Below are 25,733 nucleotides of genomic sequence, written 5' to 3' on the forward strand. Positions count from 1 at the left end.
CGATGTCTCAAACACAGATAGGTGGACTGCACAGTGTTTTACAGCAACACCCCTGCAGCGTTGCTCAGCTGCTACTGTATCCCTGCCAATGTCAGGATTTGACAGCTTCTTCTCTGAATCCACCCAAACATTCTTCTCCTCCAAACCCACCAAGAAACTGCTTCTTTACTTTTATTCATGGGTTGATGTTGTTTACTTAACACGCAAGTTTAACTGAAGTTGCTGTAGTATGTGTACCACAGTTGTATAATTATGGTTTGTCTTCAGATTTTGTGAATTGTTGCAATATTTCTCTTTACTTTCTTCTTGATGAATTGTTACTGAGTATTATGTCCATTCACTTACAGTTCCTCCTTTCATTTAATCCTTGTTACTCTTAGCAACACTAATTTATCACTCACTGAATTTTAAGAGTTTGTAAATTTACAGTTCTTTATTTTCTACCTGCTTGCTCCAGTGCTCCATGTTCATTGTACTGGGAGCCAAATGAAATGTTTTTGCTTTTGATCTAGGATTTTATGTAGCTACTGGCTCATTCCTTGTAGTTGAAGCTGAGTCAGAATACTTCATGAGATCTGTCACCCAACATAATATCTTATGTATTTACCTTTTCCTTTAATTCAGTCACCATAGTTGATTCTCTTGAAGTAGAGATCCTGCTAAGCAGTGCCACTGAAATCCCATGTGCAGCCAAGAAAAGGCTTGACCTTTTCACTTGCTACAGCTTGGAGCAAAAGAAGATAACTTCTACTCATATCACAAAAAGACACATCCACTACTTTCCTTTTTACTTCGTTATTACAAACATATATTTCCTGGAGTGGGTGTACAGACCATAAACATGATTCATGAACTGAGTAAAACACAACATACTACATCTGCCTCGAAAGCTCAAAATGGAAATCAAGATTACAATATATTTCTTGTGTTACAAAACCATCTTGTCTTTTGTTTTCATTCTCGGAGTTTGGTTGCTCTTCAACAGTGAAGCCACCACCAAGCGATGATGCCAAAACATAAAGGGCACCTTGTGCTGTTTTCTTGTATTTCACACCTCCCAATTGATGTCTGCACATACGAAAACAAACACCCGCGCATCGTGTATGTTCTGTGACTTGCTCCTGACTTAACATTATGTCACTATCATCTTTCCTTGTGCTACACAAGGAGTGTGAAATGTTGTCTGCCTAAATGGTATGTAATACTTCATCCTCTATTTGGATTTTCAGTTGGACACTACTCAGGAGAATGTCATCATCAGGAAAACCAAAACTGGCATTCTACAGGTCATAGCATGGAATGTTAGATTCCTTAATTGAGCAGGAAAGTTAGAGTATTTAAAAAGGAAAATGGATATGTTAAAGGTAGATATAATGGGAATTAGTGAAGTATGGGGACATGGAGAATAGGACATCTGGTTAGATATGTTACAGTGTTACCATCACAAAATCAAATAGAGGCACTGCAGGAATAGGCATAATAATGAATAAGAAAATATGAATGCAGGTAAGATACTATGAATAGAATTGTGAATGCATTATTGTAGTCAAATTAGAAATAAAGCCAACATACATCACAACAGTGCAAGCTTATATGCCATCTAGCTTCACACATAATTTGGATAGTTATGGGAGACAAAAATTAGTTTCTGATGGTTGATCAGCATTCAGGAGTAGCAAAAGGAAGAGGGGGAAAAATAGAAGGAGAAAGAAAGAAAAACCTGCTTGACATAATTTTGCACGGATCATAATTTAATCATCACTAACACCTGATACAAGAATCATGAAAGAAAACTATATTTGTGAAAGAGACCTGGGGACCTTAGGAAGTTTCAGATTGATCATATAATGGGAAGACATTGCCTGAGAAACAAGACATTACACTGTCAGTCATTTCGCCATAATGTATTGTTAATGAACTGCAGATTAAGAGTGTACACATTGTGAAAAGGTAGGAAATTAAGTAGATAGGACCTGAATAAATTGAAAGGTTGATTCAAAGGGAACATTAGGCAACATTGGACTGAAACAAGGGAAAGGAATACAGTAGAAGTTGAATAAGTGACTCAAAGAGATGAAACAGGGAAGGTAGCAAAGGATCTCATAGGTAGAAAGACAAGGCCTAATAGAAATCCCTGGATGACACAAGAGATAATGGATTTACTTTGTTGAGAAGAAAATATAAAGATGCAGAAAATGAAGCAGGGGAAAAAAAGAGTACAGCTGTCTAAACAACGAGATTGATAGAAAGCTCAAAATAGCTAGGCAGGAATGGCTAGAGGACACAAGCACACAAGGTTAGGAAAAGACAGATGCCACTGAGTTAGTAAATAGATCTTCAAAGAAAAGAGAAGTGGCTGTATGAATTATAAGAGCTAAGATGGCAAACCACTTTTAAGAAAAGAAGTGAAAGCTGAAAAGTGGGAGCAATATATGGTACATCTATGTAAGGGAAACGAAGCTGAGGGCAATATTGTAGAAAGAGAGTGGAAAGCAGATGAAGATTCTATAGGGGATATGCTACTGTGAGAAGAATTTGACAGAGTACTGAAAGACTTGTGGAGAAAGAATGCACTTGTATTAGACAACATTCCTTCAGAGTTATTGAGATCCTTGGGAAAGCCGACTGTGACAAAATTGTTCCACTTGTTGTGCCAGATACATGAAACAGGCAAATACCCTTAGACTTCTGGAGGAATGTAACAATTCCAATTGCAAAGAACACAAGTACTGACAAGTGGGAATACTATCTAAGCATCAGTTTAATAAGTTATGGTTGCAAAATATTAAGAATTATATTTACACGAGATTGGAAAAACAGGTGGAAACTGAAGTATGAGAAGATCAGTTTGCATTCTAGAGAAATAAAGAACACATGAGGCAATACTGACCGTATTATTTACCATAGAACATATGGTTGAAGAAATGCAAACCTACATTTATAGATATAGAGAAAACTTATGACAATGTTGATTGGACTCCATTCTATGAAGATTTGGAGGTAGTAGGGATTAAGTACAGGATTCAACAGGTTAACAGAAACTAGACTGCAGTTGTAAGAGAAAAAGGATGTGAAAGGTAAGCAGTAGTTGAGAAGGGAGCTATCAGTTTAGTGATGAAAGGAAGTTTGGGGACTCAAAATTGAAGATAAAGCCCAAGACTTGAATAGAGCAAGCAGGTACAAATAGATTATGTTGCAGAAGCTATGCAGAAATGAAGAGGCTTGGCCAGAATAGACTAGCATTGAGAGCAGCATCAACCAGCCTTTGCATTCCAACATTGAAGTAAGTGTTAAATATTCCCAGGGGAACGTGGTCGTAAGAAGTCACCATAGGCTTGTCAGTATGTTCTCCATTACTTTTTAGGGCAAAACAAACTGTCTGGTGAACATCGCTTATACTGTGGATAGCCATCACATAATTATCAGTCTGTTATTCTCTCACTTTCACTGCAATTAATATCTTTCATGCATGATGATTTGATAACTGAAAATTCCATATACCATATGGTATTTCATTAAATCAAAAAGCCTAGAATCACTTTCAGGATTGCTACTTCTATACAGAGATGGCAAGCCTGAAAGAGACCCTATTACTGTACCAACATTATACCGATAAATACAAAGTATTAGCCACAGTTGTTTAAAAACTGTGAATACATTATTTTTGCCATTTCACAGCATCTACACGATTTCTCTGCAATTCACAACTGAGTGCCTGGCAGAGAGTTCATCGAACTACTTTCAGTCTAGTTCTCTGCCATTCCACTCTCGAACGGAATCTGGGAAAAAAGAGCACTTAAATCCTTCCATGCGAGCTTTGATGTGTCTTATTTTCTTATGATGATTAGTCCTCCCAACGTATGTGGTTGCACCAAAATATTCTCACAATTAGAGGAGACAGTTAGTGATTGAAATTTCATGACAAGAGCTTGCCACAATGAGACACCTTTGTTTTAATGATTGCCCCCCAGTTCAGATATAACATTTGTGGCAGTCTCTCTCCTGTTTTGCAGTAATATAAAATGAGCTGCCCTGCTTTGAAAGTCATCTTGTTAAGAATTTTAACAAACAGAGTCTAGAAGCCTAGATGGAAATGTACAGTTCACCAGACCAATAGGTGGTCACAAGCATTAAGGAACCACTGATTTTAAGCTGGATAATTGGAAATTGCAAGTAAAAATGCAACACAGTCACAAACCACCTAAAAGCAGTCAGCCCTAATACACTATATAGAGGCCACCAGTCAATGAGCAGGGCAAAATTTAACAGTTTAGGAGTTCGTGCCAGCAGACAACCCCGAGGGTCTGTCAATCAACAACAAAAAATTATGTGAATGAAAGAATCTATTCAATTAATCTTGCACACTGAAGATGACTTGTATCCTTGTGCACATGTACCTGTGGCATATTGGTAGTTAATCTATTATGGCCTACTTGTGCCTGTGACTGATTGTCACTTACAGTGTGATGTTTAACGGAACTTGCCAGTTCAGTTTAAACAATAAGAAACTGGCTCCTTTTCATGATTTGAGTCAAAGTGTTAGGTCAGGCAGGCTATTTGTTCTAGTAATTTGAGTACTTAATAAGCCTCAACTATGTCCTACTCTCCTTGAAATTATGACCCAGTGTCTGTGCTCTTCAACATGTTCATGTAATTTTGGGAAGACACAATAAAATCAGAGCAAGGTATCAACACAGAAACTTGTTTCTTCATTTCTTCAGCTAGATCCTGTCGAGAACTTATTCCCTTCTACAAAGCCGCTTGCATGTGAAAGAGTCAATAGACTTGAAAAATCGCACATTACTTCCTATACGACTGAGGGATTCACGTAAGTACTTTGTGACCTCCATTGGATTACAACATACAGACTGATATTCGATGATGATTGCAGGCTTCGATTCCTGGCCGAGTACCTTAGCTAAGAAGTGAGGTGCCTTTGAGTAAGAAATATAGTATTTTCTCTTAGGAGAGCTGGGAAGCTTTTGTTATGAGAAAATTTAGTTTGAGCTTTTGAGGTAGTTCAGGTACCACAAAACTGGCAGAGCAATCTTTTTAGTGTACAACAGTAACAAATGAGAAGGAAGGAAGAACAAGAACATCAGCTGTTCTGTGCCATGTAATTATGAGACTGCTGCCAAGAGACCGCCACTAATAAATACTGAAGGAGTCATCACAATCAGTTAAACCAACTGAGGTGGGGGCCTATGACACCTGAATCAGCAACATAGGCATTCCGATGTCGCGTTCAAGAAATGCCAACACAGCACCATTCATCTGAACTATGAACACAGTGTCTGAAACATACTGTTTCATGAAAACAAGGTCTGCAGTTGTGTGGAAGGATGAAAAAGCCTCTAATATAAATCTGGATGGTAGTGAGTTCCCTGCACACCAAATAGCTTTACACATTGAAGATAATGCCAAATGTTTTAGACAGAAATAAAGATTATCTTAGGGAATTCATAGACAGCTGTGAATTAGCATTGGAACTTACTCCAGGCCATATTCATAGTGTCCTACTAAAATATGTAAAAACTAGGATTGCGGTGGTTGATGGTGTGGGTTCCTGTAGTCATGTCCTAGTTCATGAACCACGGCAACATACGAGTGGCCAAGTAAGTGGTCCCGACAGTCAGGATACCAGTTACTTTGGAATAATGCTAGGCATCTCGGACATATTCTGAGTCGTGGTCACCTTCGTGCTCATACGGCAAAGACTACCAAATCCACTAGTTAGTCCCTCAACCGTTAGGGGTAAAACCCAATGGGACTCGGGGCAAGTAAGGGTAGCAACCTGCTTCCCTGGTACTTTAAATATGATGCTGGCAACAATCAGAGCAAAATGCCTCGGACCTTTGCAGGTGACGGAGTCCCACCTCTAACTGACAAACCAGGGACTCCTAAGATACGACTTGTCAAACAAATGGTGATGAGATGGAGAGCTATTAATATCAATGGGGGCTACCCTGGGAAGAAGGTAGAGCTGGCAGAGGCTGCAAGTAAGATGGGGCTGGATGTTTTAGCTGTTAGTGACATTCGGGTAAGGGGTGAGAAAGAAGAGGGAGTGGGAGAATATAAGGTCTACCTGTCAGGAGTCAAGGCAGGAATAGCACAATGGGGTATAGGGCTTTACATTAGGAAAGAAATGGAACCCAGCGTAGTTGTAGTAAGGTATGTAAACGAACGACTGATGTGGATAGATTTGACAGTGTCTAGCAAGAAAATTAGGTTTGTGTCAGTATATTCGCATTGTGAAGGGACAGATCAAGATGAGATGGATAGTTTTTATGAGGCACTCAGTGATGTAGTTGTTAGAGTAAAGGACAAGGACAATGTTCTGCTCATGGGTGATTTTAGCGCCAGGATTGGAAATCGAACAGAAGGGTATGAAAAGGTTATGGGTAAATTTGGAGAGGATATGGAGGCCAATAGGAACGGGAAACAACTCTTGGATTTCTGTGCCAGTATGGGCTTAGTAATCACAAAATCCTTTTTTTTAAACATAAGAACATTCACCGGTATACTTGGGAAGGCAGGGGAACCAGATCTGTCTTTGACTATATAATAACAGATCAGGAATTCAGGAAGGCTGTGAGGGACACACGTGTATTCAGGGTATTCTTTGATGACACTGATCATTATTTAATTTGCAGTGAAATTGGGATTGTGAGGCCGAAAGTGCAGGAGGTCAGGTCCAAATATAGGAGGATAAGAGTGGAGAAATTTCAGGATAAGGAAATCAGGCCCAAGCACATAACAGTGATCTCAGAAAAGTACCAGTTAGTTGAATGTAGTCAATTACAGAGACACAGTGCTAGAAGTGGCTAAAGAATGTCTTGGAACAGTAGTGTGTAAAAGTAGAATGAAGCAAACAGCTTGGTGGAATGACACAGTCAAGGCGGCCTGTAAAAGGAAAAAGAAGGCGTATCAAAAATGGCTACATACTAGAACTCAGGTAGACAGAGAGAGTTATGTTGAAGAAAGAAACAAAGCCAAACAGATAATTGCAGCATCCAAGAAGAAATCTTGGGAAGACTTTGGAAACAGGTAGGAGACTATGTGTCAAGCTGCTGGAAAACCATTCTGTGGTGTAATTAGCAGTCTTAGAAAGGGAGGTAAGAAAGAAATGACAAGTATTTTGGACAGGTCAGGAAAACTGCTGGTGAATCCGGTTGATGCCTTGGGCAGATGGAGGGAATATTTTGAAGAGTTGCTCAATGTAGGTGAAAATACGATCAGTAACGTTTCCGATTTCGAGGTAGAATGGGATAGGTATGATGATGGAAATAGGATCACATTTGAGGAAGTGGAGAAAGTGGTCAATAGATTGCAGTGCAATAAAGCAGCTGGGGTGGATGAAATTAAGTCAGAACTCATCAAATACAGCGGGACGTCAGGTGTTAAGTGGCTACACAGGATAATTGAAATGGCCTGGGAGTCGGGACAGGTTCCATCAGACAGGACAAAAGCAGTAATCACACCAATCTTTAAACATGGAAACAGTAGAGATTGTAACAACTACAGAGGTATCTCTTTAATCAGCGTTGTGGATAAAATCTTCTCAAGTATTGTTGAAAGGAAAGTGCGAGTATTAGTTGAGGACCAATTGGATGAAAATCAGTGTGGGTTTAGGCCTCTTAGAGGTTGTCAGGACCAGATCTTTAGCTTACGGTAAATAATGGAGAAGTGTTATAAGTGGAACAGGGTATTGTATCTATGCTTTATAGATCTAGAAAAGGCATATGACCAGGTACCTAGGAGGAAGTTATTGTCTGTTCTACGAGATTATGGAATAGGAGGCAAACTTTTGCAAGCAATTAAAGGTCTTTCCATAGATAGTCAGGCAGCAGTTAGAGTTGACGGTAAATTGAGTTCATGGTTCAGAGTAGTTTCAGGGGTAAGACAAGGCTGCAACTTGTCTCCACTGTTGTTCATATTATTTATGGATCATATGTTGAAAACAATAGACTGGCTGGGTGAGATAAAGATATGTGAACACAAAATAAGCAGTCTTGCATATGCAGATGACTTAGCTGTGATGGCAGATTCGATTGAAAGTTTGCAAAGTAATATTTCAGAGCTAGATCAGAAGTGTAAGGACTATGGTATGAAGATTAGCATCTCCTAAACGAAAGTACTGTCAGTGGGAATGAGATATAAACGGATTGAGTGCCAAATAGGAGGAACGAAGTTAGAACAGGTGGACAGTTTCAAGTACTTAGGATGCATATTCTCACAGGATGGCAACATAGTGAAAGAACTGGAAGCGAGGTGTAGCAAAGCTAATGCAGTGAGTGCTCAGTTACGATCTACTCTTTTCTGCAAGAAGGAAATCAGTACCAAGACTAAGTTATCTGTGCACCGTTCAATCTTTCGACCAACTTTGTTGTATGGGAGCGAAAGCTGGGTGGATTCAGGTTACCTTATCAACAAGGTTGAGGTTACGGATATGAAAGTAGCTAGGATGATTGCAGGTACTAGTAGATGGGAACAATGGCAGGAGGGTGTCCACAATGAGGAAATCAAAGAAAACTGGGAATGAACTCTATAGATGTAGCAGTCAGGATGAACAGGCTTAGATGGTGGGGTCATGTTACACGCATGGGAGAAGCAAGGTTACCCAAGAGACTCATGGGTTCAGCAGTAGAGGGTAGGAGGAGTCGGGGCAGACCAAGGAGAAGGTACCTGGATTCGGTTAAGAATGATTTTGAAGTAATAGGTTTAACATCAGAAGAGGCACCAATGTTAGCACTGAATAGGGGATCATGGAGGAATTTTATAAGGGGGCTATGCTCCAAACTGAACGCTTAAAGGCATAATCAGTCTTAAATGATGATGATGATGATGATGATGACTAGGATTGTGGGAGCTGCATGGAGTAAGTTACTCATATGTGATTTGATCATGGCTGGGGCAGATCTGAAGCGAATTCTGTTGGAGAACTGTGAGTCAAAACAGACATCAAATTTCTACTTATGATGATCTTGAATTATTCTAAAAATAAGATTGAATGGACAAGGCAAGTGGATACATTGCAGCTCCAGTTTCAAGAAACTTTCCAAGGGGTAATGAGAGAATCAGACATTCTGTGGAGCCGAGCTCTGATTGGGAAACTAGCAAGAGCAGTATTCATACAAGGAACCAAAGATGAGAGGGTAAAACAGCTGTGAGGGTGAGAGAACAGGATTTAATGTTAGCACAAGTTGTGGAATTAGCATTAGCAGATGAAGCTTCAGTTGCCTCTTGTAAAGAAAGATTTGGTGAATCCAGTAGCCTGAGAAAATGTTGTTTTAGATGTAAGAAAAGAGTTCATCTTGCAAGGAACTGTGCTGTGGAGAGACACGCCATGCAGCTAAATCATCTGTAACCACTCAGGAGGATAGATGAGACATCATGCAGAGATCATTGCAGGGTCATGGAAAGCATATGGTCGACTGTGTGCCACTGATGCAGCCTACAAGTACATAAATATGCATTCAAACTGTGTTGTAGAGCTATACTCAGTAGACTGCAAGTGAGAGAGCAATTTCATAAGCATACGGTGCGCATGGGGAGAACAGAAATCACAGGTTTTATAGTAGACACTGCTGCTCAGGTTAGCATTAAAAGGACTCAGCAGTGGATGGTATGACAGGCATTGATGCCAATGAGAGAATAAAGCTAAGAGGAATCACTAAAGAAGTAACAGAAAAATGTGGAGCTCTGGTGTTAACGTTGCAAATAGTGTAGTGCTTGGAGAATTTCTGCGTAAATTCTAGAACCACTGGTCCTTCTACCGTCTCAAACACACAATATTTTAAATATAAGCAGGAGAGTGGAAACGTATCTACTGCGACATCTGTTGCTGTATGCAGGTTGGAAGTTTGTTATGAGAAGACTGTAAACGTGGCGGTCGAACGACGCCAACAAGTGTTTGCAGCTAGTGCCACAGAAGGCGTGATGAAAGAACAAGGAGTAATCATGTAGTATTCTTTGCTGCTTTAGTGACTGTGATTACTGTTAAAGAAAAGTGAACAACTGAATATAGACTGTTAAGTACTTCACGTATTGGACTTGCTAGAGGCAGGACGAGTTCATAAATTATGTGGCTGTTAAACCAATTTTGTTGCAGATGTATTTTATCGAGTCTAATGCAAGATGAATCGGTTGACTTGTAAACATTCGAATATTAATGTGAGAAATGGTGAATATGTTATTGGTGGAAGCTGAAATATACCAAGACTGAACTAAAAGTATTCTTCGAGTACTAAATTATTTCGAAAGTAGAGAGAGAGATTCTTATAAATTCCTGTAACCTGCATTATTCTTCAGAGAAGAAGGTTTTGAAGATCAATGGGACCGACAATCCAGAGAAGAAGATTGGCTATGCAGATCATGTAAGTCAACTGATGTGAGAGAGGCATCAATTTTGCAACCCACCTTCACAAGAAGTAGTCTATCTTACCTCAGGGGTAATGTGCACACCAATTCCCATCTCAAGTCACCACCTAGCAAGTCAGAACAAGTTGCGATAAGATGGGACGAGTCATGAGGACAGGTAGGGGCACCCCTGGAATAACCGAGGATGACTAAATCAAAATTCCTAGTGGGCACCACTCTCTAACAACTGAGGATTACCCAGTCAAACTCCTAGTGGCACAACTCTCTAAGAACCAAGGACGATGTAGTCAAACTCCTATTGGGCACAACTCTCTAACAACCAAGGATGACACAGTCACCTACCAGGAGAAGTTTTGGGTGATGTAGTAACAATTCCTTGCTGTCATGTTTCTTTAATTAACTGTAAGCGGGGGATGATGGAATAGTGTAAGAAGTAGAGGGGTAGTGTAAGAAGTTGGGGGAATTCGGTGCAGGAAAGTTTTATTACAGAAGAAATACCGAAAACAAATCAGGATCCGACGGTCATCACTCCACCCGTTAACTACGAACTTTAACGTCCCTGGGAGACATACAACTTTATGTCCTTTACATTCTATTTTCCTTTCTCTGATACAGTTCTAGGATATACTAAGGATAAGGCTTTGTGATGTATTACTGTTTGTATTCGGTAAGGTCCTTCATATTTCTGAAAAATTTCTCTTTCTTCAGGGAAGAGCTCTGAAGATGTTGTTTTAACAGAACTAGGTCATCAACCTTGTATTGAGGTTCAACCAAGTTCTCATTATGTTAACTCACTCTTTGCTGTGCCTTTTTAACTGAATTCTTGTAAACTATTTCCTGATTAAGATCGTAATCAACAGTAGTTTGTTAAGGTGAATTAAAACATTTAATCAGAGGTTCCTCTACAAAAGATTTGCCTATTACTTTTAAAGGTGTTAATCCAGTTGAAAAATTTGGTAATTCATTTAAAATAAGCTCAAAGTCTTTAATTTTCATTCCTCATAAAGTATGCTTTTCATGGCAGTAGGTGCAGCATAATTTCCCAATTTCTTTCATAACTCTTTCACACAGATTCGAGGATGGGTTATAGTTGGATATTAATACTTGACGATTATCTTCCCAAGCTAGAAATTCTTTAAATTCGTTATTGACAAATTGTGGCCCATTATCTGTAAGAAATCATTTTGGTTTCCTTATCTTTAGAAAGTACTGTTGCAAACAGTGTATAACCGTCTAAGTATTTGCTCTTTTGATAGGATGTAAGTTAACATACTTTGACCAGCACTCTATGATGACCAAAATGTATGTCACTCCTCCTTTTCCATTATGAATCGGTTTAAAAATAATCTGCTGCTGAAAGATCATGTAATGACTTAGGAATAATTGGAGGTCCTAATTAAAGATACTACTTTATGTCTTAGCCTCTTAAAATAATAGAAGTTATTCATATGAGCTATACACTTTTTTATCCCGAAATGCCCATATCCTGTATGAACATACCACACAATTTTGTCTTCCATTAACTTCAGAATGCATATGCACCAATGTTGTGATGTTATACTGTATTTCCAAAACAAATTATGCCCTATAATTTTCTACTTTCCTGCTTGATTGGGAGGTGAGGAATTCCTCATACACATAGCAAACATTTGTGTAAAATAGGGATCATGATGGATGTTTTCTGTTATTCTTCGAGCCATTTCTTGTACCCTGGTCTGCAGATATTCTACTGTTATAAACTTAGTTGCAAAAGTTATGCCGGGTTCTTCCATACATTTAAACTCTTCCATAGCTATAGGTAACCTAGACAAAGCATATGGTACTATATTCTCAGGACCTTTTACATACTGTATCCTAATGTCATAATCCTGTAGGAACAACATCCATCACATTAATCTACTATGTAACAATCGACTACTCATTAGAAAAGATAAAGGATGATGATCTGTATGGATATGGATTTCTAACCCCCATATTAGTGTTTGAAATTTCTGGATAATCCATACAATTGCTAACAGTTCCTTTTCAGTAGCTGTGTAGTTTAATTCATGTTTATTCAGACAACGGCTGGCAAAGGCTATGGTGTTTTCCATGCTCTAGATCCCACTCTCCTTGGAAGAGTTCTGTAGCAATACCATAATCAGATGCTTCAGTTGAAATTTTAAGTGGCTTGCCCATAATTGGATGATGTAGTATGGGTGATTCTGCTAGCGCTCTCTTCATGTTTTCAAACACATCATTTGCCTCTTGATCCCAGAACCACAGTATTCGTTTTCTTAACAAATGTAAAATTCTTGGGTCTTTCAGTTCTTGACTTCGTATACATCGTCTATAGCATCCAGTGATTCCTATAAATCCCTTCAATTGTCGTACGTTTCTAGGGGGTGGACATTCTTTAATAGCTTTTATGCGTTCAGTATCCGGTCGAATCCCCTGCACCCCTACAATATGCCCCAAAAACTTAAGCTCTTGCTGCGCTAAGTGTGATTTAGACAGTTTCACTGTAATACTTTTTTCTTTAAATTTTTTCAGGGTCTTACTCAAAGTTAGACAATGTTCTTCCCAGGTAGCTCAGATTATGAGGATATCATCTGTATGTATTATTAAATCCTTTAACAAATCTCTCCCTAATGCCTTGCCCAACCCACGTATAAATACTGATAATGAGATATTAAGTCCAAATGGTAACACATTGAAATGATATGATTTACCATCAAACAGAAATGCGGTATACTTCTTTGATTCAGGATATAACCCAATTTGCCAATATGCTGCAGTCAGGTCCATCATGCTAAAAAGCCTTGCTTTCTCAAATTTGGATAACAATTCATCTTTGTTAATGGGTCCGTCTCAGTGTGTCTCTATATGTTTATTCAATGTACGAACATCTAGCACTAATCACACACCTCCTGTAACCTTTTTACCACTACTAAAGAGTTATTCATGATGCTAGAACTATGTTCTATTATATTGTTGTCAATCATTTTTTCAGTTTCCTCCTGAACTGCTTCTTTCAAACTTACCGATATTGGATATGGCTTACAGAAAAATGGATTGTCATCTTTGATTTTAAACTTACATATGTAATCACTGTTATTACCAGGATGATCAGAAAAAATTTCTTCATATTTCATTAGAATTCTATATAAATCTAGTTTTTGTTTGTTGATTAATACTGGAGATTCATTTACTTTGTTGTATGTCAGTTGAATGTGATATGTGATTTACATTGTCAATCTCTGGTGACAATTGTGCTGTAGCAGTTAATTGTCGACATTAACACTCAGTTGTTTGTTGTCTGTCACAAACGGTACCCAATATCTACTGTCCCCTTTCCCAAAACATAGAAGATTTTCCTTAAAGTTTAAAATGACTTTAAATTCTAATAGCCACTCTAACCCAAATAATACATCTCTATTGATATTTTCTACTATTAACAATGTCTGAAGAACCAAATTATTTCCAATGTGGCAGTTTACCTGGGTTTCGTGTTTCACAACTTTACTCTTCGTTCTTGTTATACCAACTATTTAAACTGGTAACAGAGGTAAGTGATGTCTAGTCTGTAATGTGCTAAAGAACGCATTAGAAATGAGTGACACCTCACTCCCTGAATCTATAAATATGTTAACTTCAGACGTCTCCACAGTTCCTGCTATTATTGGTTGTGGATAACTGGTACTCAAGCTTGGTTCTTCCAGTAACAACCATTCTTTCACCAGGTATTTTGTGCGTGAAAGTGACATACTTATTGTAAACCAGGCCTCCTAGTGTATCTCTATGGCCTGGGCCCCAGCCCTGGATCCAGATTGCACTACGTTTTCCTCATTATTAGTAATCTCTGCTTGGTTACCAAATTGGGGTACTATGTTACTACTTTGTGTTCTATTATTACTTGGCACAAATTCCTGTGAAGTTACTGGACCTAAATTCGAAGGTGGATGCTTCTTCTGATAATTATCATTACCATTATTTCCTATTGCACTGGTGTACTCTAGCTAAGTTGACCTCATGTTTTTTAAAATTATTATTACTATTCCTTTTGCAATTCTGATTTTCACTTTGGTGTACATTCTCGTCACAGTCTTTATTTAAGGCATTCAGTGCATCCACAAAGGACAAAAACTCTTCTACTGTTTTCCACCCACTACATCTCTTATCTTTCCTCGCATAAATGGGTAATCATCTTATTAAAATTTAATCTGACCCCTCTTCCTCCATTGGCTTACATAACTACTTCGACCGTGTTACATGCCAGTCACAATACTTTCTCACTGTACCCCACATATTACTGTAATACTTCGGGTTCCACATGTCCAATGTTAATTTTTCCTGGGCACTTGCTGACCAACACTTCTCTTTAAACTTCTTTTGAAAATCTCCCCAAGAGGGAAAGTTCTCAGTGTTTGCCTTACCCCACTCTGAGGCTTCCCCTAATAGACACCCCACAGCAGACTCAATCTTTTTCAAATCCTCCTACTTCTTGGGCAAGGCTTGGTTGAACCTTTTCAAAAAATGGGTAGGATGTACTTCCCTGTCTGGCTGAAACTTAGGGAATTGCCTGGATAAGCCAGAATTGGCTCCCCATTGTGAATTCCCTCACTAGTCAATACCACATTAGGAGAAGTCACCCTGTTATCTATTTTGTCCTGAATAAGTTTGAATTCTTTCCATAGTTCATCCATACCTCTCTTGGTATTACGAAGCTCAGAAGATTAAATAGGAGATATGTTCTCAGAGATTACTCTCACAGCAACTTTTTGGTCTATCATCTCCTCTACCTGTTTCTCCAGACTGCTTATATTTATTACGTCTCAGGTTGCTAATTTCTCTTTAAAGTTTCTTTCAGCATTATCTAATGCTTGCGATTGGACTATTGGTATTAGCTTATCCTGCTCTTCAATATTTTCTTTTAAGGTATGCAACGTCTGCTTTACAGCATCAAGTGTAACATTACATACCTTTTGAAATGATCCTAATTTTTCACTCAGTTTAGTTTCTACGCTAATACATTTATCTTCAATATCAAATTCTAACTTTTTTTTCAAATTCTGGAATTGATCATTCTGTCTCTGATTCAAGTCAGTGAACAGTTGATTTACGTGACTGCTTAAAGAACTAGTTAATTCACCTTTCAAGTCTATTTTAAGATTTTGTACTTTAGTAGTTAAAGTGTCAAATTCGGTCTTCAAATATCCCATACCTCCACATAAATTACTAAAGTCTTTACTTTGTGAATCTACCTTAGCACTTAACAATCCTAAAGTTTTATTCTAAACATCCAATTTATTATTTAATTGAGTATTCACTGTATCTAATTCTCTACTTATATTAGCACTCTGTGCCCCGAGTTTTTCAATTAAAGTTGCCCTTATTTCATTTCTCAAAGAAGCACCCTGGTCATCTATTTTATGATTTAACTGAGTATTTACTGAGTATAATTTAAAACTTAGTTCCTTTCTTAAAGAAGCATTTTGGGCATTCATCAAGCCCAATTCTTTACTTTGTACATCTAATCTACAATTTAATGGTAAACTCTGAGCCTTGATGAGATTCACTAACTCAGACCAATCAGGCCCCTCTCTACTAATTCCCATAGCCACTGCTGTTTCGGAAGTCTTTTCAGTTGCCCGTACGTTTTCCACGGTTTTACCAACTTAAGAAAAAAAAACTGAGCATAATAACTACACTAATACAGGCTAGTGAACGATTTCTTCAACTTTATACTCAAACAATTATTGTTTCACCCTTACCCAGAGTAGAGTTTTAGGCTGCGTCAATGAGCAGGTGTAGAATCAGCACCAGTGAACAGTAATTGGTGCTGGTGGCGTCGGTTGCTGGTTTCTGCTGCATTGGTGAGCTGATGTAGAACCAGCACCGGTTAGCACCAACTGGTGCTGGTTGTATCAGATGTTGTTTCCGCGTCTGCGTCCCCGCAATGCATGTGAGAGCTGTGCACTTCCCACACCGGATCTTCTAAGTTGAATTATTCTCCTCGTATCTCTTCTTAGTCTAATAAGCCGAGGTCTTCTATCTGTTCTTTTAATGTTATTGCTTTCATACGTCTTTCACTGTGCTGCATTCACAATTTTTTTTCATTTGATTTTTGGACTTAATCTAGTTACACAAAACGGTCCTCTTGTCTTGTTTTACCTGGTTGCTGTGGCAAAACATCATATCTTCTGCTTTGATTTCCTCTCAAAATTCTTGTTTTTTCAAGTCCTTTTTCACTAGTCTCCATGTTCTAATGCTTTAGACGACCCGAAGTGATGTGAAGTTGCATTGCAAAATTCACACCTCTCACACATCAGTTGACTTACTTGATCTGCACAGCTGATCTTCTTCTCTGGATTGTCGGCCCCGTTGATCTTCAAAACCTTCGTCTCTGAAGAATAATGCAGGTTACAGGAATTTATAAGAATCTCTCTCTCTACTTTGGAAATAATTTAGTACTCGAAGAATACTTTTAGTTCAGTCTTGGTATATTTCAGCTTCCACCAATAATATATTCACCATTTTTCATATTAATATTCGAATGTTTACAAGTCAACCGATTCATCTTGTGTTAGACTCGATAAAATACATCTGCAATAAAATTGGTTTAACAGCCACATAATTTATGAACTCGTCCTGCCTCTAGCAAGTCCAATACGTGAAGTACTTAACAGTCTATATTCAGTTGTTCACTTTTCTTTAACAGTAATCACAGTCACTAAAGCAGCAAAGAATACTACATGATTACTCCTTGTTCTTTCATCACGCCTTCTGTGGCACTAGCTGCAAACACTTGTCGGCGTCGTTCGACCGCCACGCTTACAGTCTTCTCATAACAAACTTCCAACCTGCATACAGAAACAGATGTCGCAGTAGATACGTTTCTACTCTCCTGCTTATATTTAAAATATTGTTTGTTCGAGACGGTAGAAAGACGAGTAGTTCTAGAATTTATGCGGAAATTCTCGAAGCACTACATATCCCTCACCTTGCTCGAACACGCAATATTTTACACATAATCATCATGAAAGTTAATATCACACATAATACTAATTCACATTTTAACCAGCATACATCCTATTTCTTTTAATAATCGAGAATAGCCTTTTATTTAATACTTAGCTCTTCTTTTTTCGTCCTACTCTGATAATAACAACTTGAGCATTTCACCTAATTTTGGAGTCAGTTCTTTTATATATAGGAATCATGCAGACAACATTTCTGATTTCCAGTTGTAAACTCCAGGTCTCATAGACACTTGATTATTTCATCTTTTATTTTAATTCTTTGTACTATTTTTTCTATAGCACATACTAGTTTCACTATTCACAGTAGTTTGTAGTCTTGAGGAACTCTGGGCAAATGAAAGTGTTCTTTACGACACTCATAACATATATAATGCTAGTGGTATGTAGAATTCAAACTTACCAGAATAATTCCTATAAAATTTGTGACTCCTATCATGACACTGTCCTTTTCCCCTAGGATCAGTACCTATATTTTACAGGTGGGTTGACCCTATGAGTGCACTCCTCCTTCCATTCCGGTCGGTACACCCCATCATAAAACATCCCTATTCATCAGGCCACAGGTTGTCCTATCTCTATCTAGGGACGCCTGCCCTATATCCTTAGCAAATGTCGGGTACGCCCTCCTTGTCTTTTGTGAGTAGGCCTCATGGTTCATTGCCCTAGCGTATACTATAATTAAATATTTCTTGGTAAAAATAAAAATCTATTTTACACTACTCTCACTTCTTGATACTTTATTTAGTCCCTAGAGTCCTCCCCTACTTTTCAACTTACACTTACTTGGTATATACTATGTCTCTACACACTATTCAATATACAATATGTTTAATTAGGTTATAAGAGTCCCACTATCCTACAAATCATCAAAATATTTGTTAAACTGACATTCCTTAGTAATTGTCACAATCAATTCCTCTCTGGCTTATGTTCTCTTTCCTTACTCACGCCTCCTTATATACTCAGCGTGGAATCCTTCACTCGGACATATTCTGAGTCGTGGTCACCTTCGTGCTCATACGGCAAAGACTACCAAATCCACCAGTTAGTCCCTCAACCGTTAGGGGTAAAACCCAATGCGACTCGGGGAAAGTAAGGGTAGCAACCTGCTTCCCTGGTACTTTAAATATGATGCTGGCAACAATCAGAGCAAAATGCCTCGGACCTTTGCAGGTGACGGAGTCCCACCTCTAACTGACAAACCAGGGACTCCTAAGATACGACTTGTCAAACAAATGGTGATGAGATGGAGAGCTATTAATATCAATGGGGGCTACCCTGGGAAGAAGGTAGAGCTGGCAGAGGCTGCAAGTAAGATGGGGCTGGATGTTTTAGCTGTTAGTGACATTCGGGTAAGGGGTGAGAAAGAAGAGGAAGTGGGAGAATACAAGGTCTACCTGTCAGGAGTCAAAGCAGGAATAGCACAATGGGGTGTAGGGCTTTACATCAGGAAAGAAATGGAACGTAGCGTAGTTGCTGTAAGGTATGTAAACGAATGACTGATGTGGATAGATTTGACAGTGTCTAGCAAGAAAATTGTGTCAGTATATTCGCATTGTGAAGGGTCAGATCAAGATAAGATGGATAGTTTTTATGAGGCACTCAGTGATGTAGTTGTTAGAGTAAAGGACAATGACAGTGTTCTGCTCATGGGTGATTTTAGCGCCAGGATTGGAAATCGAACAGAAGGGTATGAAAATTTTATGGGTAAATTTGAAGAGGATATGGAGGCCAACAGGAACGCGAAAAAACTCTTGGATTTATGTGCCAGTATGGGCTTAGTAATCACAAACTCCTTTTTTTAAACATAAGAACATTCACCGGTATACTTGGGAAGGCAGGGGAACCAGATCTGTCATTGACTATATAATAACATATCAGGAATTCAGGAAGGCTGTGAGGGACACGCGTCTATTCAGGGGATTCTTTGATGACACTGATCATTATTTAATCTGCAGTGAAATTGGGATTGTGAGGCCGAAAGTGCTGGAGGTCAGGTCCATATGTAGGAGGATAAGAGTGGAGAAACTTCAGGATAAGGAAATGAGGCACAAGTAGTGTGTAAAGGTAGGATGAAGCAAACAGCTTGGTGGAATGACACAGTCAAGGCAGCTTGTAAAAGGAAAAAGAAATCGTATCAAAAATGGCTACATATTAGAACTCAGGTAGACAGAGAATGTTGTGGTTAAGAAAGAAACAAGCCAAACAGATAATTGCAGCATCCAAGAAGAAATCTTGGGAAGACTTTGGAAACAGGTTGGAGACTTTGCATCAAGCTGCTGGAAAACCATTCTGGAGTGTAATTAGCAATCTTTGAAAGGGAGGTCAGAAAGAAATGACAAGTATTTTGGACAGGTCAGGAAAACTGCTGGTGCATCCGGTTGATGCCTTGGGCAGATGGAGGGAATTTTTAAAGAGGTGCTCAATGTAGGTGAAAATACGATGAGCAATGTTTCAGATTTCGATGAACAATGGGATAGGAATGATGATGGAAATAGGAGCACATTTGAGGAAGCAGAGAAATTGATCAGTAGATTACAGTGCAAAAGACGGCTGGGGTGGATGAAATTCAGTCGGAACCCATCAAAAAATGGGGAATGTCAGGTCTTAAATGGCTACAAAGGATAGTTTAAATGGCGTGTGAGTCGAGGCAGGTTCCATCAGACTGGGCAAGAGCAGTAATCACACCAATCTTTAAACGTGGAAGCAGTAAAGATTGTAACAACTACAGAGGTATCTCTTTAATCAGCATTGTGGGTAAAATCTTCTCAGGTATTGTTGAAAGAAAAGTGCGAGTATTAGTTGAGGACCAATTGGATGAAAATCAGTGTGGGTTTAGGCCTCTCAGAGGTTGTCAGTACCAGATCTTTAGCTTACGGTAAATAATGGAGAAGTGTTATGAGTGGAACAGGGAATTGTATCTATGCTTTATAGATCTAGAAAAGGCATATGACCAGGTTCCTAGGAGGAAGTATTGTCTGTTCTACGAGATTATGGAATAGGAGGCAAACTTTTGCAAGCAATTAAAGGTCTTTCCATAGATAGTCAGGCAGCAGTTAGAGTTGACGGTAAATTGAGTTCATGGTTCAGAGTAGTTTCAGGGGTAAGACAAGGCTGCAACCTGTCTCCACTGTTGTTCATATTATTTATGGATCATATGTTGAAAACAATAGACTGGCTGGGTGACATTAAGATATGTGAACACAAAATAAGCAAACCTATAGCACTTTGTAAGTGTTCTGCCAATAAACTGCAGTCTTTGGTTTGCTTTACATCACAACATCATCTATGTGATTATTTTGATTGAAATTATTCAAATCTGTAAACCCTAAGTATTTAGTTGAATTTACGACCTTTCGATTTGTATGATTTATTATGTAACCAAAATTTAGTGGATTTCTTTTAATACTCACATGGATGACTTCACACTTTTCATTACACTATCCCAAGTACATTTTCTTTGGTCAAAACATCCTTGATTTTCTAATTTCTGACATGCAGTACATGAGCTGTTACATCATGGTGATAAAGCGAATTATGACCTGGAAAAAACTTTTTCTGATATTTTTCCACCAAGGGTTGCATGTAAAAGTAATAAAAAGGTATGGATTGTTATAACTTCTAGTTGAACAATTATATTTCAAGGAAGACGCAATACATGAAAGTCACAGATCAAGTAACCAGAGTAAGACGTGTGTACACTTTAACAGTCAAATCATAACTGAGTCCGAGTCTAGCGGCCGCTGGCTGCCTGGCCGCTTAGGTGGTGCTGCTGCTGCTGCATGGCTGGCAGACAGCGCCGCATGTAGAGGACACACGTAACTGCGTGGCGGCACTTTGAAAGATCGGCAAGTCACAGCACTTTTTCCCCCTTTGAAGTTTTTGCACAGGTCGTGATGGAGGTGGCCTGTAGATTGCTAACATCCATAGGTGTTGTTTGACTGGCCGTAACGTCTCAAGGAGGAGGGTTCCCGTATGGACGGAAGTGTCCCCGATGATAACGGGTCAAGATGACAGGAGACATGGGGGTGGAATCTGCAGGTGCCCCGTGCCCCAATATGCCATTGTGGCAAGTCCAGTTGTTATAACAGGAGACATGGGCGATGTGTCAGTGTCCGTAGGAGAAGGAGGAAAGTAGAGTTGCTCCGACAGATGATGGTCATCTGGTTCCTGCATGGGCACGTCTCCTGGTGGCGTCAGTTCTTTTGCTGGCACCGAGATGATGGAGAGAGGACTGCGTTGTGAGTAATGAGAGATTCCAGTATCTGGAGCGTCAGGTAGAGCCAAAGGTGGCGCAGCAGCATCCGGAACAGGCGTTGCCGGCACATGAGACCGAAGCTGATCCAAATGACACACTGCAACACCCGTGTCCGTCTGGATTTCATACACGCGTTGGCCATGGTGTCATAAGATGCAGCCAGGCCTATATTTTGGCCGCCTGCCATATCCTCGTACCCATACAAGGTCGTCGGTGATGAACCGGCCAAGCGAAGGCACCCGTGGCTGTGAGGTGGAAGTCCACAGAAGATGAAGTAGCGTGCAGTGCTGTCGGCCATGTAAGAGCTCAGCCGGGCTATGGTCGTCCGTGGGTTTGAAACGGTAAGAAGCAGAAATTGGAGAAGCCCATCGTCAGCAGCAGAAGAAGTCAAGAGTTTCCTCATCTGAGCCTTAAATGTGCGGACCAGCCATTCAGCCTCACCGTTTGACTGTGGATGGAATGGAGGGGCTGTGACATGCATGTTGCCGTGACGGTCACAAACATCCACAAAATCGGACGAGGCAAATTGCTGACCATTATCAGTACCAAGGCCTTCCAAAGAGAAAATGCGAGCTAGAGCATTGGTGGTTGCCATGGTGGTAGGCGACGTGCAGTGGACAATGAAAGGAAAGTCAGAGTAGGCGTCAATAACGAGAAGCCAACAAGTACCCAAAAAAGGTCCTGCAAAGTCAGCATGAATACTCTCCCAGGGCTTCTCAGGCGAAGGCCGCGGTGACAAAGATGACTTCAGGGTGGCGGCCTGTGACGCATAAGAGCCACAGGCAGCGACCAAGTGTGTGATTTCAGAGTCGATGCCGGGCCAGTACACATGACGGCGTGCCAGAGATTTTGTGTGAGAGACACCCCAATGCTGTTGGTGAAGGAGGCGCAAAGACGCAGGTACCACAACACGCGGTGAAGTATTTTCGGTGGAAAGGAGGATAACACCATCCCTAGCCGTAAGGCGGTAACGCAAAGCGTTGTAGTTCCGCAGTGGATCAGAAGTCTTAGCGGATGGACGATCTGTCCAACCCTTCTGAATACAGAGTAAAACCCGGGAGAGGGTAGGGTCAGAACCCGTAGCAGATGCCAACCAGTCCCCGGTGATGGGGAACCCGTCCACAACCTGCTGCTTGGCAACATCAAGGTGGAAACACAAAAGTTCATCCCTATCGAATGCCAGATCAGGGCCCATGGGACGGCGAGACAGTGCATCAGCATTCGCATGTTGAGCTGTCGGCTGGAAATGAATCTCATAATTGAAACTAGACAAGTAAAGATCCCACGCTGGAGGCAATGTGCAGCCTTGTTGGGAAGTGACGTTGATGAATGAAACAAGGAAACAAGTTGTTTGTGATACGTAACAAGATGAAATTTGGATCCATAGAGAAAAACACCAAACTTATGAAGAGCATAAATAATGGCCAAAGTTTCTTTTTCAATTTGAGAATACTTTTGTTGGGCATCTGTGAGTGTTTTGGAGGCATAAACAATGGGTTGTTCAGAACCATTGGAGAAATGTTGTGCAAGAACTGCACCGACCCCGTATTGAGAGACATCCATGGCAACAACAAGATGTTGGCTAGGTCGATAAGTAGCCAGGCACGGGGCCTATTTCAGCATAGTCTTCAATTTCTGGAAAGCCTCATCGCATGACGCGGACCAGTGAAAAAGCACGTTTTTATGCAACAGGCAATGCAACGGCTGAGCCACCGAAGCAGCAGACAGTAAAAACTTGTGATAGTATGCTATTTTCCCCAAGAAGGCCTGCAGTACCTTAACAGATGTAGGGCGAGGAAGGGCATCAATCGCAGTGACAGTTTGCTGAAGCGGACGAATAGCATCCCGAAAGAGTTGAAACCCCAAGTATGTGGGAGATGCATGAAAAAATTTTGATTTCTGAAGATTACACTTAAGACGGGCAGTTTGTAAGACATGAAAAAGTGTGCAGAGATTTTGAAGATGTTCGTCAGCGGTGGAGCCAGTGATAACAATGTCGTCCTGGTAATTTATACACCCAGGGACAGTGATCAATAATTGTTCCAAGAATCGCTGAAAGAAAGCAGGGCGCTGGCAACCCCGAATGGCAATCGTTGGTACTGATAGAGACCGAAAGGTGTGTTAATGACCAGAAACTGCAGGGAAGCAGTGTCGAGGGGAAGTTGATGATAAGCTTCTGACAGGTCAAGTTAAGAAAAATACTGGCCTCCAGCAAGTTTAGTGAACAATTCTTCAGGTCGAGGCATAGGGTAAGTGTCGATAAGGCATTGAGCATTAACAGTGGCTTTGAAATAGCCACAGAGATGAATATCACCATTTGGCTTAGCAACGACAATGACAGGAGAGGACCACTCACTGGAAGTGACAGGAAGCGAGACCCCTCAAGCAGTGAGACCATCCAGCTCCTGTTTGACCTGATCATGAAGGACCGCAGGAATGGGCCAAGCCCAAAAAAAAAACTTTGGACAAGCAGTGGGTAAGTCCGTAATTGCCTAGTGACAGGTGACAGGATTGGAGAACCCAACTGAAGATACATCTTGAGAATTGATGGTAGTGGCAGCAGAACCAGTATCCACCTGCATTCGAAAATTTTGACCAAGTATTTGGACAGTGAGGAATAACTTCCCTGAAAGGGAAGATGTACAATTCACAGACAACACAGAACCAGAATCAGCGTCATGTTCATGAACATCATGTATGCGGTCATATTTGCAAACGGATGACACATGACCCCTTTTTTTGCATTTATGACACATGGCCCAATGTTGTGGACAATCTTCTCATGAATGTTTCATAAAACACCGCGGACATCAAGGAAGTTGTCGTGGGTTTTGCTGCAGTTTCTCAGAAATTTGTTTACAGTTAGGCCGAGGCTGCACTTGGGAGCCTACTGCGGCCACGTCGGCCGGCGGGGACATGCCACACGCTTCGTCAACATTGCACAGAGGTTGTATTACCCTGACGTCGCCCCATGCCTGTATTTGCGCTCCAGCGGCACGAGAAATTTCAAAAGATTGAGCGATGGATAGTACTTCATCTAGAGTCAGATTTGCCAACTGGAAGGCATGTTGCCTAACTTCATTGTCAGGCTCTGATCTGATAATAGCATCCCGTAGCATGGAATTGATGTAGGATTCTTTGTGAACTTCAGTAACAAATTGACACATTCTACTGAGGCCATGAACTTCAGCAGCCCAAGCGCAATAGGATTGATTCGGTTGTTTTTGGCAACAATAAAAGGCAACACGAGAGGCTACCTCATGCGTTTGCTTTTGAAAATAGACGGACAGAAGTGAGCACATTTCAGCAAAGGACAAAGACGCAGGATCTTTCAAAGGAGCCAATTGCAGCAACAACCAATACATTTGAGGTGAAATCCATGAAAGAAACAGAGACTTACATGTTTGTTCATCTGTGACATGAAATGCCAAGAAGTGCTGTCAAAGACATTTTTCGTAATCAGACCAGTCTTCTGCCGTCTCATCATAAGGAGGAAAAGGAGGTAGAGACAACGACGAGAGACGCCCTGCATTTGATGCTGCAATGAAATCACGAATCGCATTTGTGAGAAGTGTTTGCTGTTCTATGAGACCTTGCAATAGTTGCTCTGAAGTAGACATGGAAACATGTGGGTCAACGATGGAAAAGAAAAATCCTATCCTCGTCGCCAATTGTTATAACTTCAAGTTGAACATATATATTTCAAGGAAGACGCAATACATGAAAGTCACAGATCAAGTAAACAGAATAAGACATGTGTACACTTTAACAGTCAAATCATAACTGAGTCCAAGTCTAGTGGCCGCTAGCTGGCTGGCCGCTTAGGTGGCGATGCTGCTGCATGGCTGGCAGACAGCGCTGCATGTAGAGGACACGTGTAACTGCGCGGCAGCACTTTGAAAGATCGGCGCGTCACAACACCAATGCATCACTTCCATAGTGATCACAAAGGTAAGATTACATATATGGCAGTGCAAGCAGAGGCAGTTAAACAATCACTTTTCCCACAACCCACATACAAGTTAGATGGGAAGAAATCTTAAAATGTGGTGGAATGGGAGGCAGTCTCTGCT

At 40.3% G+C, this 25,733-nt stretch overlaps 1 protein-coding gene across 2 annotated transcripts in view; it reads left to right on the forward strand.

Annotated features, from left to right (window-relative positions):
• Positions 1-25,733, forward strand: part of LOC126335524 (meiosis 1 arrest protein-like) — a 241,279-nt gene that overhangs the window by 106,174 nt on the left and 109,372 nt on the right. The gene's annotated exons all lie outside the window — the stretch shown is intronic.

Source organism: Schistocerca gregaria, chromosome 2, assembly GCF_023897955.1.
Source record: "Schistocerca gregaria isolate iqSchGreg1 chromosome 2, iqSchGreg1.2, whole genome shotgun sequence".
NCBI classification, from domain to species: Eukaryota; Metazoa; Arthropoda; class Insecta; order Orthoptera; family Acrididae; genus Schistocerca; species Schistocerca gregaria.